Here is a 17,001-nt window from a genome sequence, read left to right as displayed (position 1 = left end):
TAATGGCCAAAGATAACTGCCTGATTACGTTATTTAAGCCCAAATTCACGTACTTGTCCATGCACCGAAGTCCATGCACCGAAGGAACAAAAATAGCCCATCTACTGATCTACCTGATGCCCACGTATCATAGATGATAGATCATGGACACGGTCGTTCGCTCTGCTCTCGCCTCACAATTTTAGATGGGTCGATCTATCTCGCCGCCATAGCATTAGGACGTCTGCCGCCGGTCCCAAGTCGCTGACCTTGCACTTGATTGCCGGCTTGTTGAGGCACCGCCGCACCAGAGTAGGGGTGAATACGGCGGCTGCCGCTGACCGTCCTTGGTCCGCTTGTGGCAGTCCACCACAACCAGATAATTAGGTAAGGTACATACGCGGTATTTTGCTATACAAAAAAGTTTTGCTAGTTGATGTAACCCTCTTTTGCTTTCGTTTGGCTATACTTAGTTACTCGTTAGCTGAAAAAAGAAGAAATTTCTTTAGGCCAATTGCCTCAATCTCAAATCCAAGCTAGTACGGAAAATTTGGATCGAGACGGTAGAGCTATATACGTTTTTGTTAGAAAAGTAGCCAAACATATGTGTTTGCTTATAAATTTGAAGTATTTTCTAGGAAACTATGGATTCAGATGACTTGTCATTGACGTATTTCCAAACATATGTTGATACTATATTTTGGTCGATATATCTATACTTGTGGTCGTCATCGCTCGCCCCCCCTATGTTCAAATCCTGGCTCTGCCCCTGCCAACAATACCAAATGCCAGTGGGAAAATGTTGTTGTTGCCATCTCTGCCAATGGCAGCAAGTATTTGAGCTCCATGACGGATTAACAGTATTGTGCAAAGTAAATATGCACGATGGCATAGCAGACCAAGTGTTAAGCTAGCCTATTACAAGGCGTTTCGACTGCCCAAAAGAATAATTGTTTATCACACGGATAACAGGGTGCAGAACATAAACCGGCCGCCGGATCATGATTCTTCTGCATGTTGATTTGAAGATTGTGGATCGTCTTGCGCCGGTTCACCCTCCTCTTCTCCACCTAGTGGCTGGAAGTCAATGGTTTCCCAGTCGATCCCAGTTAAGGCTCGGAAGACAGCTTCAGCGCTTATAAGGGTGGACGGTTCAACATCAGGGGCATAAGTATGCTTACGGATTGGTGGGATAAGATTTTGCACTTCATAAACAGATGCATCAATCTGTTTGTTATCTGCGTCATAAATCGACCGGTGGAAAGACAAATCAGTCTCTTCAGCCAGTTTGCTTGCAAGTGGACGCATTTCCTTCGTCAAAGCCCTGAGGGCATCATTATCAAAGTCTGAACCATCTTCTTTTTGGCTGGGATAGCCGTTTCCAATGTCTTCCGGATCAAGATCAGATATCCAGGCTTTGACCCGAGTTAATGCAGACAGAGCACCGGCTCTTGCAGCTGATCTCTTCACTTCCTTGAGCTGGGAAGGTGTCATGGATAACTTTGCCAATGTTTCCTTGATCAAAGTTGGGGGAGGTTTATTATATGAGACTGTGCAGATGACCCGTTGAGCGCCGGTATATAACTGTTCTATCAATGTATAGGCAGCCTTCAGTTTCTTGTGCATATCCGAGCCAAGATGAGTAACACGGCTACCTACAATGATTAAAATATTATTATTAAACCAGCAGTTTCAAGGATGTTTAAGTACAACTCATGAAGAGGGTATTTACCAAAGACAGCAGAGGCCATAGCATTGATTTGTCGCTTCAGACCAGTTAGCTCTTTGGTCACCGGTTTAAGGGCCGCTTCAGCATCTTCTGCCCGCCTTATCAGAGTTGTCCTTTCAGCATCCCATTTGGCCCGTTCGCTTTTAAAACCATCCTTAAATTGTTCCATGGATGATAAACCGCCGGTCAGCTCTTCCTTCACCTTGGAGTTTTCTACTTGTTGGGACTTAATATTTTCTTGAAGGTCGGCGATTTGAGTTTCCTTCCTGTTCAGATTATCCTGCAAGAGATAGTTAATGAGTTGGTAGTGAACTTTGAAGTCCCAAGAACATAACAAGTTATACACTTGGCACTTGGGGGCTAATGAGGATTGCTTTTTATCAACTGACATTTGAAGTCCCAAGCACACAACAAGTTCTATACTTTGCACTTGGGGGCTAATGCATATCGAACCTTCATGACAGGAAAGGTACCAGTTCATCCTAAAGGTATAAACTGGCCCTTGGGGGCTACGCCAGCATAAAGTTCAATATTATTTTATTACAAGGCCCGGTTCACAATAATTTTATGAACCGGACCTTGGGGGCTACTACTGGAGTTGATATTCTAAGCTAGTTGTAAGGAAAGAAAATTTGTGAAAAGGAATGGATATTTACCTCATATCGCTCTTTCATCAGACCTACTAAACTAGCTTCATAGTCACAGCTTGTATACAGACGGTTTAAATATCCAGAGTGGATGTCCTGAGCATTGAGGTGAACATAGCTCGATAAATCTGTTTTCCACTTGCCCTTGTACACAGCAGAAAATTCTTCCTTGGCACTATGCTTTGATAAAGCGACAGGGTTGCCAGGAGCAGTATGACCAAAACCGGTAATCACAACATCATTTGTGGTGCCATCAACAGTTTTGGTTGGGCTTGGCGGTTTAGCAGATGTTCTTGCTGGGCTTGTGGATCGGCAGATGGGCTTGGCGGATCAGCAGGCTGGCTTGTCGGATTTATCTCTCCCGATTCAACAAAAGTGTCCTGAGCCTGAGGTGCCAGATCATCCAGGATAGTATCAGCATTTGGATCACGAGCCTCTGAGGTCTTCTCCGGTTCAGTGGCCGGATTATCATCAGTTAGTTTAGTCAACTTGGCTTTCTTGCTAAGTCTGGCTTTATCGCTGAAGAAAACAGACGTAGAGGTTAGTACAATAAACCAACACAAGGCATAAAGGGTTAAAAAATAATATGCTTACCCAAGAACAGTCTTGAGGGGAGGCATTTGTGTGGCTGATGACTCGCTGGAGGATGAATTGGAGGTTCCTTGATAATTTGAATCAGACGGATTAAGAGGATATCGGAAGTAACCCGCCTTGGGATAAAGTGTATTAGAAGTACAAGAGACCTCTTGACGAGGTTTGCGAACCGGAGAGTTCGGTAAACCAAAGGAGGTAACTACTTGGCCATTATGCCGGGTTGTGCGGCGAGCTTCATGCTGATGTGTCTTCAAAGAAAAGTGTGGATCCGAATAAGCAAGAGGATGTGAATATTTTACTTTCTGGACTGCTCGACGGAGTTTTTGTACTGGCACATGATTTGAGTTAGAAGATAGAACAATTACCTCTGCATCACCAGCGCGACTAGCTTCCACATCATCTTGATAATAATCATTGTTAATGAGATGTATGAAAAAAGAACCAAGAGAGTCAAGTTCTACCTCTGACTCTAGGTCATCAAGCTCTTCATCATTGGGCAGGTCAGAGACCTCGGTGGTTTTCTTCTTTGCTGGCCTCTTTGTAACCCTAGCCTTGACGCGAGGCGCTCTCGCTAATTTATCCTGCGGCTTCACCGGTTTATCTTGTGATTTCCTCTTCCAAAACGGATCATCACCCTACGCAGATGTACAACAAGTTATAAAGGAATGTTTAAGAAGGGTTGGATTAAGGCAAAAATAAAGGCAATTCCTACAGATGGCGCTTTGTTGGAAGCACATAAGGGACTAAGCCCTACTCTGCTACATGCAGCCACCGGTTCATCAAGCATTTTCTTGACAGCTTCTATGACTTCATCATCACTGAGCTGGATGTCAGTATGACGCTGAGGGTCTTTCAGATCCCCTATGTATTCACACATTAAACCGGGGCGCCGGCTTAAAGGCAAAATGCTCCAAGAAACCTAGCATCAAACGAAATCAACGCCTGTCAAACCGTTTGCAACGAAAGCTTTGAGTTTTGATAGCTGAGGGGCATATTTTGATCGTTCCTTGCCAGTTAATCGTTGAGGAACCATATGAGTTTTGGTAAGACGGTACGCACGATAACCCGGTAGAGGATTTTCATCGTCCGGAGCTGTATTGTGGCAGTAAAACCAAGTATGATTCCAGTCTTTGGGGTGTCTATGATGTTTGGCGTGAGGAAAGTCAACATCCTTTCTCTTCTGGATTGAAACGCCACCAAGTTCAGTGTTGGGCCCTTCCGTAAATTCAGTATGGCGGTTTAAGTAAAAGAAGTCCCGGAATAGATCCAAAGTGGGTTCCTCTTGCAGATAGATTTCGCAAAATACTTGAAAATTGCAAATATTGGACACAGAGTTCGGTCCAATATCTTGAGGGCGGATCTGGAAGCTAGCAAGCACATCACGGAAGAATTTTGATCTGGTAGGACTAAACCCTCGATTTAGATGATCAGTAAGCACAATCACTTCTCCATTCTAGGGCTCAGGAGGATTTTCTGGACCGGGGACCCTCCAGTGGATGGTTTCTTGACTCACTAAAGCGCCAGTTAAAACATACCCACTCAGTTGCTCTTCAGTAACCCGGGAAGGGACCCAATTGCAAGCATAGAATTGTTTGGCCATTTCGATGAGAAGCTGGAAAAGAGGATCAAATCCGGTTTATGATTTATGGCTGATATGTATAAACCGGCATCAGGCTGGGGGAAGGAGATATCAAAACATATGTACATGATAAACTGGTTATTGACGTTAAGGTCGAGTTGGCGGTTTAAGAGAGGGATAATGGTACCTGGCGGGTTATCATTTTCTAAAGGTTAAACCGCCTACAATGGCGTGGAAGTTATAGATCTGAGAAATTGCTAAATATTGCACAAAAAGGTTCTGCAAGTTGACATTACAATTCTGGACCTACTGTAGTTCTAAAAAGGAGGAAATTCCAAAGCCCTAAAAGGTGATAGCGGAACAGCTAAAAACCAGATGGGATCTGTTTACTGAAGAAGGGATGCTATGATGAGGAAAAATGGACTTTAGCTACAGCCTCACAGGGAGAATATCAAGTTTTATCAAGTTCTAATGCGGCAGCAAGGTACAAGTGAAGAACACTGACGAATGCCGACGAACACCGAAGAACATTGAAACCCTAGAAGTAGATCTGGGGAAGAGGGAAATAAAACTTACAGAGGTTGAAGGAATAGCGGAGAGGCGTCGCGTTTTTCTGATAAAATCCGGTTGATGCAGCGTCCGTTGTTGGAGGAGAGGCGAAAGTCGACGGCGGCTGCTGCGCTCAAGTACTGAGGCGACGCGAGGAAGACGATAAGGAGAAGAGGCACGAAAGGGGAAAAGGAAAAAATGACCCCTGGTCCTATTTATAAGGCGAAGGGATAAGTGACAGGCGTGGGAAACGAGGAACCCAAAAAATGGATGTGATATAGCTGTCGCCTCGATCTTTGGAGGTTCATTAATAAAAGGGAAGTATTTACATATTTTAATAAGCAGGTGACGTCATGGCGATTTATTATGATCTTGTAAGATGATGTCACAGCGGTTTACAAGGTTAACATGAAGATGTTCAAAATGGAATTTTTCTAAGATGAAGATTGACATGAACAGGTTCAAATCAATCTAGGGCCTAACGTTGGGGATATAACTATGGAGTATAAACCGCCCAGGAGGGGCCGGTTATACTCATAAGGAATAATCCGTATTGAAGCCAATGAAGACAAGGAATATGGCGCTTTACTATAGAGACTTAAAGGCCCAGAGCCCAAGGGCGGATTAGGGCCCATAGACGTAAACCGCCATGAGATATGTAACTTGTATTGTAAGATAGGAAAAGGTAGAAACCGAGCCGGACACATGTATGAGCCGGCCTCAGGATTCTGTAAACCGCTGGGCGTCAACCTATGTATATAAAGGGACGACCCGGCGGCGGTTCAGGGACAAGAAACAACAACTCGAGAGCCAGGTAAAGCGGATTCGCTTCATGATCATCGAGACCCCATCAATTCCACGACAAGTGGTGAGCTTAATAAAGTAGTCATCAAAACCTATTTTGTATTGTAAGACCAAATTCAGTAACTATATGAAACTATCAAACTATTCTATATATGTCATCTACAAGAATTTATACACAATTTTATATATGTCATCTAAAAGCAAGGAGCTAGTTTATTCACTATATAACACTACTAAACATACTTAAGCTGTACAAAACAATGCTATATATGTATGTCGCCTACTAAATAAAACATATAATATTGGGAAACGTAGCATGCAATTTCAAAAACATTCCTACGCTCACGCAAGATCTATCTAGGATATGCATAGCAACGAGAGGGGTAGAGTGTGTCCACATACCCTCGTAGACCAAAAGCGGAAGCGTTTGCTCAACGCGGTTGATGTAGTCGAATGTCTTCTCGTTCCGACCGATCGAGTACCGAACATACGGCACCTCCGAGTTCTGCACAGGTTCAGCGCGACGACCTCCCTCAAGCTCTTGATCCAGCAGAGGGTCGAAGAAGTAGATGAGTTCCGTCAGCGCGACGACGTGGTGACGGTGATGGTAATGTGACCCAGGTAGGGCTTCACCTAAGCACCGCGAGAATATGACTGGAGGCGTAAACTGTGGAGGGGGCACCGCACATGGCTTAGAGCAATTGGCGTGTCTTCTAGGGGCGCCCCCCGTGTATAAAGGACGGAGGGAGAGGAGGCCGGCCCTAGGCGCGCCCCAAGTGGAATGAGAGGGAGTAGGAGAAGGAAAGGGGGGCGCCACCCCCTTCCCTAGTCCAATTCGGCCTCCTCCCTTGTGGGGGGTGCACTAGCCCCTTGTGGGTTGGTTAGCCTCCCTCCTATGGCCTATATGGCCCATATCTTTCCCCCGGGGGTTCCGGTAACCCCTCCGGTACTTCGGTATGTACCCGATACACTCCGGAACCCTTCCGGTGTCTGAATACTACCTTCCAATAGATCAATCTTTACCTCTCAACCACTTCAAGACTCCTAGTCATGTCCGTGATATCATCCGGGACTCCGAACAACCTTCGATCACCAAAACACATAACTCATATAATACATATCGTCATCGAGCGTTAAGCGTGCGGACCCTACGGGTTCAAGAACTATGTAGACATGACCGAGACACCTCTCCGGTCAATAACCAATAGCGGAACCTGGATGCTCATATTGGTTCCCACATATTCTACGAAGATCTTTATCGGTCGATGTCAACATACATTATTCCCTTTGTCATTGGTATGTTACTTGCCCGAGATTCGATCGTCGGTATCTTCATACCTAGGTCAATCTCATTACCGGCAAGTCTCTTTACTCATTCTGTAATGCATCACCCCGTAACTAACTCATTATTCACATTGCTTGCGAGGCTTCATATGATGTGCATTACCGAGAGGCCCTAGAGATACCTCCCCTATACTCGGAGTGACAAATCCTAATCTCGATCTATGCCAACCCAACAAATACCTTAGGAGATACCTGTAGAGTATCTTTATAATCACCCAGTTACGTTGTGACGTTTGATAGCACACAAGGCATTCCTTCGGTGTCCGAGAGTTGCACAATCTCATAGTCGGAGGAATATGTATTTGACATGAAGAAAGCAGTAGCAATAAAACTGAATGATCATTGTGCTATGCTAATTGGATGGGTCTTGTCCATCACATAATTCTCCTAATGGTGTGATCTCGTTCATCAAATGACAACACATGTCCATGGCCAGGAAACTTAACCATCTTTGATCAACGAGCTAGTCTAGTAGAGGCATACTAGGGACACAGTGTTTTGTCTATGTATTCACACATGTATCAAGTTTCCGGTTAATACAATTCTAGCAGGAATAATAAACATTTATCATGATATAAGGAAATATAAAATAACAACTTTATTATTGCCTCTAGGGCATATTTCCTTCAGTTTCCCACTTGCACTAGAGTCAATAATCTAGTTCACACCGCCATGTGATTTAGCACCAATAGTTCACATATGTATGTGATTAACACCCATAGTTCACGTCACCATGTGGCCAACACCCAAAGTGTTTACTAGTGTCAATAATCTAGTTCACATCGCTATGTGATTAACACCCAAAGAGTACCAAGGTGTGATCATGTTTTGCTCGTGAGAAAAGTTTAGTCAACGGGTCTGCTACATTCATTGTCGTATGTATTTTGCAAATGTTCTATGTCTACAATGCTCAGTATGGAGCTACTCTAGCTAATTGCTCCCACTTTCAATATGTATCAAGATTGAGACTCAGAGTCATCTAGATCGGTGTAAAAGCTTGCATCAACGTAACTCTTTACGACGAACTCTTTATCACCTCCATAACCGAGAAATATTTCCTTAGTCCTCTTAGGTAACTAAGGATAACTTTGACCACTATCCAGTGATCCACTCCTGGATCACTATTGTCCCCCCTTGCCAAACTCATAGCAAGGCACACAATTGGTCTAGTACATAGCATGGCATACTTTATAGAACCTATGACCGAGGAATAGAGAATGACTTTCAATCTCTTTCTATCTTCTGCCGTGGTAGGGCTTTGAGTCTTACTCAACTTTACACCTTGTAATACAGGCAAGAACTCCTTCTTTGACTGATCCATTTTTGAACTCTTTCAAAAAGCTTGTGAAGGTATGTACTCATTGAAAATCTTATCAAGCGTCTTGATCTATCTCTATAGATTTTGATGCCCGATTTGTAAGCAGCTTCACCGATGTCTTTCTTTGAAGAACTCCTTTCAAACTCTCCTTTATGCTTTCCAAAAAATTCTACATCATTTCTGATCAACAATATGTCATTCACATATACTTATCAGAAAAGTTGTAGTGCTCCCACTCACTTTCTTGTAAATACAGGATTCACCGTAAGTCTGTATAAAACCATATGCTTTGGTCACCTTATCAAAGCATATATTCCAACTTCGAGATACTTGCACCAGTCCAAAGATGGATCGCTGGAGCTTGCACACTTTGTTAGCACCTTTAGGATTGACCAAACCTTCTGGTCGCATCATATACAACTCTTCTTAGAGATATCCATTTAAGGAATGCAGTTTTGACATCCATTTGCCAGATTTCACAAAATGTGGCAATTGCTAACATGATTCAGACGAACTTAAGCATCGCTACGGTTGAGAAAGCCTCATCACTATCAACCCCTTGAACTTGTTGAAAACCTTTTGCCACAATTCGAGATTTGTAGATAGTAACAATACCATCACCGTCCATCTTCCTCTTGAAGATCCATTTATTTTCTATGGCTCGCTGATCATCGAGCAAGTCAACCAAAGTACACACTTTGTTCTCATACATGGATCCTATCTCAGATTTCATGGCCTCAAGCCATTTATCGGAATCTGGGCTCACCATAGCTTCTTCATAGTTCGTAGGTTCGTCATGGTCAAGTAACATGACTTCCAGAATAGGATTACAGTACCACTCTGATGCGGATCGTGCTCTAGTTGACCTATGAGGTTCTGTAGCAACTTGATCTGAAGTTTCATGATCATTATCATTAGCTTCCTCTCCAGTTGATGTAGGAATCACGTGAACGGATTTCTCGGATGAGCTACTTTCCAAATTGAGAGAAGGTACAACTACCTCATCAAGTTCTACTTTCCTGCCACTCACTTCTTTCGAGAGAAACTCCTTCTCTAGAAAGGTTCCGTTCTTAGCAACAAAGATCTTGCCTTCGAATATGTGGTAGAAGGTGTACCCAATTGTTTCCTTAGGGTATCCTATGAAAACGCACTTCTCCGATTTGGGTTCGAGCTTATCAGGATGAAGCCTTTTGACATAAGCATTGCATCCCCAAACTTTAAGAAACGACAACTTAGGTTTGTTGCCAAACACAGTTCATACGGTGTCGTCCCAACAGATTTTGACGGTGCCCTATTTAACGTGAATGCAACTATCTCTAATGCATAACCCCAAAATGATAGTAGTAAATCGGTAAGAGACATCATAGATCGCACCATATCTAATAAAGTGCGGTTACGACATTCGGAAACACCATTACGCTGTGGTGTTCCAGGTGGCGTGAGCTGTGAAACTATTCCACATTGTTTTAAATGAAGGCCAAACTCGTAACTCAAATATTCACCTCCATGATCAGATTGTAGAAACTTTATTTTCTTGTTACGATGATTCTCCACTTCACTCTGAAATTCTTTGAACTTTTCAAATGTTTCAGACTTGTGTTTCATTAAGTAGATATACCCATATCTGCTCCAATTATCTGTGAAGGTCAGAAAATAACAATATCCTCCACGAGCCTCAACACTCATCGGACCATATACATCGGTATGTATTATTTCCAATAAGTCATTGGCTCATTCCATTGTTCCAGAGAATGGAGTTTTAGTCATCTTGCCCATGAGACATGGTTCGCAAGTATCAAATGATTCATAATCAAGTGATTCCAAAAGTCCATCAACATGGAGTTTCTTCATGCGCTTTACACCAATATGACCAAAACAGCAGTATCACAAGTATGTTGCACCATCATTATCAACTTTGCATCTTTCACTGGTACGCATCGATGCTATACAAATGGTTTAACCCCTTTCTGTGATGGCATTTGGAACCGTCACCAAGTGAGTGTGGGCGATAGGGGGGTCCTTCGCACACGACCCGGAAACCGTCGGGGATAGGCCCTCCTAGCACACACGCTAGGCAAAATGAGGTCGTGTGCGACCCGTGAGCGAGCAAATACGGTTATACATACAGTAGTGCTAAAATACAATTGTACAGGCGAAATCGTTTCCGGTAAGTACATCCCACACAGTCAGTCCCCGCTAAATGTTTCCGGTCGTATGTACATCACACAGTCAATCCAAGGAGTACGTTTCTGTTCTTATGTACATCCCACACAGTTAATCCAGGGAAAATGTTTCCCTTTGTATGTACTTCCGACACAGTCAATACAGGGAAAATGTTTCCGTTCGTATGTACATCCCACACATTCAATCCAGGGAAAACGTCTCTGTTCGTATGTACACCCCACACAGGTTTATGTATAGGCTCATGTGTGATAGGTGTAACTATCACACATGCTCGCGTTGATTCATCGTTTGCTTTTATCAACTACATCACACATGATTTGATGAAGAAAACTGTGTGACATTGGGCTATCCATCACAAGCGCTTTTACTTCTAGAACTGTTTGCAAAGTTCCATGACCCATTTAGCAGGTTTATTAGTTTACAATTAATAATTCCAATATTATGCAAATTCACATTTCATATCGAACAGTTGTTTGCCAATTTCATATCCAGCACATAGATATATTTTAATATCACAGTATGATAGCTACCGGAAACAACACATTACAACATATAGATAGTTCAACTTCATAAGAACAATATTACAACAATATATTCATTTCCCTAATCGAGATCATCCAGGCTCGCCTTATCCACCTCTGCTTTCAGTTTAGTAAGAACCTATTTTGCACTGGCTAGCTGGCAAAGTGCTTCCTCCTTCACCAACACCATCTTAGCAAACTCTAATTTAAAAAATCTAAGCTCATTCTCCACCTTCATCTTTTTATCTCGCATCTTCAAATATTCTTCAGCATTGACAACACTTTCTCTAAGCCTACCTCTGGTCTCTTCCTAATACATGCTCCAGAGCTTTGCTAGGCACATGTTCAAAGACTATGGCCACTCTTGATCAACCCACTGCAAGTAAGAACACTTTCATTTCCTATAATATTTAAAACTAGATCAGTAACAATTGTAGGGAAAATGAGTTTATAGCAACAAAGTAAATCACTAGTACTTATTTTGAAAAACTGAAGAAACTGGTTAATTATGACATATCTTCTCAAAAAGATCAATGTGCAAATGAATTATTTGCTATTGAGACAACAACCAATTTCTGAAACATTAGAAGCTATAATTAACTACAACAATGCTACAAGTTATTACTCATGTACTATAAATAACAAATTGAACATTTTAAGAGGAAGGTAAATATAACTACAATAGCATAGCGACAGTGTGTGGATGACAGCAAATTGATACTAACAGGTGTGTACATGCACAAATTTAGTAACATAGGACTAATAGTACTAAGGCCGTCCTCTATGTATGCCAAAACCGGTGTAAAGACAACTGTTGCTACATCTCGCACTGGTAACCTGCACTGGCGAGCCGATGCAGCGGAAAAAAATCAGGGACCCGAACTCCAGAGTACTTAATGGCTCCGACGCCCAGTTCCTTCGTGCCATAAATATTTTGTATTTTACTACTTGGCTGCTTGGATGTGTGGACAAGTTGGCTCCACAAACTGGTGAAGCAGTGCCAAATAATTTTCTAATGGCACCACTGATGAGATGGCAACATTTTCAGATACTAGGTAAAAACTGTGACACTATCTTAGGATGCGTTTGGTTGAAGGTGTGGTATGAATGGGCTGGGACCGTGAAAAGTTTCTGAATCACATCTAACAAATGATTTGTAACAACGAAAGAGGGTCTAACCTTCTCTGCACATGCCAAAAACTTCCTCCCACTGTCCATAGATTCAAACGCAACTAGCTTCACGCATGGAGATTGATGGTGACAACGAGCAGATAGATCTTCAGCCACCCCGCTCCATTCGTTGCAACTGATGGTCCTAGGGAACTACAAGAGGAAGAAATGACTCAAATCGACCGTCGGGCCGGTAAAAATCCTTCATTCCAAGTCTTAGCCCGAGAGAGAGAAGAGAGGCATACCGGGTGGTGAAGGAGTCGAAGGAGGAACCGCTAGAGAGGTCTTTGAAGAAGACCATGGCGACCCCGGTGGTAGGATGCGAGACAACGAGAGCGAGGAAGCAAGCGAGAAAGCGGCTATAGCTTAGGAAGGAAGGAAGGAAGGAAGGAAGGAAGGGGAAACAGGGGAAATGTGACTTGTGGTCGGGGAGAAAAGGGGATGGGGAGGGGGGAGGGTAGATATTTCGGCAGTAGGCCAAAATTTCCAAAATATGGAGGGAAACTTTGCGCGCGGTGCCGCTGGACACAATTCACTTTGAACGATAGTGTGCATCACAAACGATTCTTCTACTTAACGCACCTGGGATGAGTTTGATAATTCAAATTTTGGTGGAAATTTCCCCGGGTACGTCATTGCATAATTTAACATCGCTTGCTAATTTGGGCACACAAAAGAGCGTACAACACCCAGACCATACTTACTGAATCTAGCAATTTTAGTAATTAAATAGAGCCAGTTCACCTAAACATTGCTCTAACAAAAGACCAGCATTAAAAACAAAGCCTAAGTATGAATAATTTTAACAAATCCGTCGCCGCGCCGGCCTATGCATCACCGGTGTGATATGAGACGTCAATGACTTGTCCTGGAAACATGTCGCCATTGGTGGACTCCATGTCCCCCCTGCTGAAGTCGACCAGGTCCTCGTCCTCGTCCTCATCCTCGGTGCCGCCCTCAAGGTTGCAGTACTCATAGTAGTGGCTGCGCCAGAGCTCGTGTTGATACTCCACTGCCGATTTCTTGATGGACAAACTCTTCTCTACCTCGACATGGGCCACGCGCAACTCCTCCTCCCGGCGCTCCTCGATTTGCGCCGCCTCCTACATCTCCAGCTCCCGTTCAACGACCTCATGAGGAAGCAGGTGCTCCATGGCCATCACCGCCTTTTCAAACGTGGGTTGCATGCTGGATTTCGAGGTGGCATGGAATATCTTGGCGTGGATGGCCTCGACCCTGGCCAGGGCAAAATCGGTGTCACGGGCGACAGTTCGAGTGCTCTCGGTGTTTGCAGCCGCCGTCGCAGCAGCAGATGCAGCCGTCTCAGCTGCTGCAGCTACCCTGTCGGCTGCTGCAGGCGCCCTCTTGGTGGAAGCGGCCACGGTCAATGCGGATGCGGCGACACTCTTGGTGCAGGCGGCAGCGCTCGAGGGGGGGGGGACGCGGCCATCGTACGGGCCTTCACGAAGCGTTTCCACGGAGTCATCTTTGCAAGAAGGGGGTGCTGGAATGGGGATCGGGATTTGTGGATTCGGGGGTTGCCGGCACTAGAGCAGACAAGCCAGCGAAGCTTAAGGAAGAAGACTTAAATAGACCCAGAAATTTTCATCGCAAATGATTCCTGCAAAACAACTATGCGTGATGTTGTAGATATTTTTTATTAGTTGTGAAAGACGAATTTGGGGTAAAGTGGCAACGGATGGTGTTTTAAATGTACGAGAAAAATTGTAGTACTAATACAACTATCATGTCAAAATTTGGAAAAGTTCAGGGGTCATTTGACATTTTAAGACATTCAATTAATTTTCTAACCATTTAATGACCGTATTTGAAATTTGAACTACATGTACATGCAACAGCTAACCATAACAGTTTGAAAAGTCATATTTTGTGTACTTGTGTGCGATTTAATTCCATGAGTAGTAAATTGGAAGGAATTTTCTAACATATTGGTCTAACACACACCCCACACAAATCGGAGCAACTCACTAGAAGGCTCGTGGTTTCGAGAGGGAACAATGCATGTTTGATGACGATCATGAGATAGCTTGCTCTTACGGCCTTCAAATTTTTTTCAACGTGTAACATGCACTAATACAACTGTCATGTGAAAAATTGGAAAATTTCAGGGGTCATTTGAGCTTTTGAAGACATTTAAATGATTTTCTAGCCATTTAATGACCATAATTCAAATTAGAACTACATGTACATGCAAAGGCTAACCATAACGGTTTGAAAAATTATATTTGCGTACTTGTGTGCGAGTTAATTCCATGTGCAGCAAATTAGAAGGAATTTTCAAACATATTGGTCTCACGACATGGACACTACATGCATCGAGTGCCATGGCATTTTAATTCCAAAAAATTAAAAAAATATCAGAAAAACATGAAACCTTGCTTGATGTAATGTCATGCCACCAAAATGATGTGGTAAAATATTGTCCTGTTTGACGAAATTTCCGACACACACCCCTCACAAACCGAAGCAACTCACTAGAAGGCTCGTGGTTCCGAGAGGGAACAATGTATGTTTGATGACGAACGGGCGATAACTTCCTCTTACGGCCTTCAAAATTATTCTACGTGTAACATGCACTAATACAACTGTCATGTCAAAATTTGGAAAATTTCAAGGGTCATTTGACCATTTGAAGACATTTAAGTGATTTTATAGCCATTTAATGACCGTAATTCAAATTAGAACTACATGTACATGCAACGGCTAACAATAACGGTTTGAAAAATCATATTTGTGTACTTGTGTGTGAGTTAATTCCATGTGTAGTAAATTAGAAGGAATTTTCAAACATATTGGTCTCACGGCATGGACACATGCATGGAAGTGCCATGGCATTTTAATTTCAAAAAATTTAGAATGATCATAAAACATGAAACCTTGCTTGATGGAATGTCATGCCACCAAGATGATGTGGTAAAAAATTGGCCTGTTTGACGAAAGTTTGGACGCACACCCCTCACAAACTAGAGCAACTCACTAGAAGGCTCGTGGTTCCGAGAGGGAACAATGCATGTTTGATGACGAATGGGAGATAGCTTCTTCTTACGGACTTCAAAAAATTTCTACGTGTAACGTGCACTAATACGACTGTCATGTCAAAATTTGGAAAAATTTCAAGGGTCATTTGACCTTCTGAAGACATTTAAGTGTTTTTCTAGCCATTTAATGACCGTAATTCAAATTTGAACTACATCTACATGCAACGACTAACCATAACGGTTTGAAAAATCATATTTTTGTACTTGTGTGCGAGTTAATTCCATGTGCAGTAAATTAGAAGGAATTTACAAACATATTGGTCTCACGGCATGGACACATGCATGGAGTGCCATGGCATTTTAATTCCAATAAATTAAAAAATGATCAGAAAAACATGAAACCTTGCTTGATGTAATGTCATGCCACCAAGTTGATGTGGTAAAAAAATTGGCCTGTTTGACAAAAGTTTGGACACACACCCCTCATAAACCGGAGCAACTCACTAGAAGGCTCATGGTTCCGAGAGGGAACAATGCATGTTAGATGAGGAACGGGAGATAGCTTCCTCTTACGGTGCCTTAAAAGTTTTTCTATGTGTAACATGCACTAATACAACTGTCATGTGAAATTTTGGAAAATTTCAGGGGTCATTTGACCTTTTGAAGACATTTAAGTGATTTTCTAGCCATTTAATGACCGCAATTCAAATTTGAACTACATCTACATGCAACGGCTAACCATAACGGTTTGAAAATCATATTTGTGTACTTGTGTGCGAGTTCAAAAATCATCAGATGATGTAAATATCTGGTGTTCAAAAAAGAAAATGTAAAATCTGGCAAGGCACCAGCCCCACACGATTGGCACTCTATTTCATGCCTCGAGGTTTGGAAGGTGAGTGGCGGGCTTTATTAATCAGACACGATTTTACATTGGGAACCGTCAGCTATTATGTTCACACACGGATTTTGCTGCGAGAATCTTGTGTAATTCACACTACAGTACTCATAAATTCCGGCGAGCGACGTGTGTACTGTTCCCATCGATCTAGATTCTGGCCGCCAATAAATACTACCTTGCTCACGTCGTCCCTCCTGCATTCTCATCTAGATCCTCCCCTTGCTCGCCCTCTCTCTCTCTCTCTCTCAAATCTCTGCCATGGCGCCGCCGGTCTGCCCACGCACCGACGAGGAGTCACTGCACCCCTAGGACGCTCACTCGAAGAGCAGCGACGAGGACACCTACGCGCCGCCGGATGAGGTTGCGCTGGACCCCCCCAACTTTGGATTGGTTTTGGGGCTAGTATGATCTTTGTCTTTGGAAGTCACAAACGCGAGCTGAGAATGCCAGGCAAGTGGCTTTCAAGCAGGAGATGGCAGAGGAGGATTCCAGGTACTAGGCGGTCTATGAAGCCCATGATGCTGCCTGAAAAAAGGAGGCGGCGGAGCTTTGGGGCGGGCGCGTCATCGTGCGGAGGAGGTGTACGAAGACGGGTACTTCGCAAGGAAGGCCAAAGGCGCTAGGTGCCTCGTTGCTCTGTGGAGCTGGGCCGGTAAGCTCCAGCGTGCCACTGATGAGGAGCC

The sequence above is a fragment of the Triticum aestivum genome, chromosome 6B (genome assembly GCF_018294505.1).
Source record: "Triticum aestivum cultivar Chinese Spring chromosome 6B, IWGSC CS RefSeq v2.1, whole genome shotgun sequence".
In the NCBI taxonomy this organism is placed as follows: domain Eukaryota; kingdom Viridiplantae; phylum Streptophyta; class Magnoliopsida; order Poales; family Poaceae; genus Triticum; species Triticum aestivum.
This window is presented reverse-complemented; position numbering follows the sequence as displayed.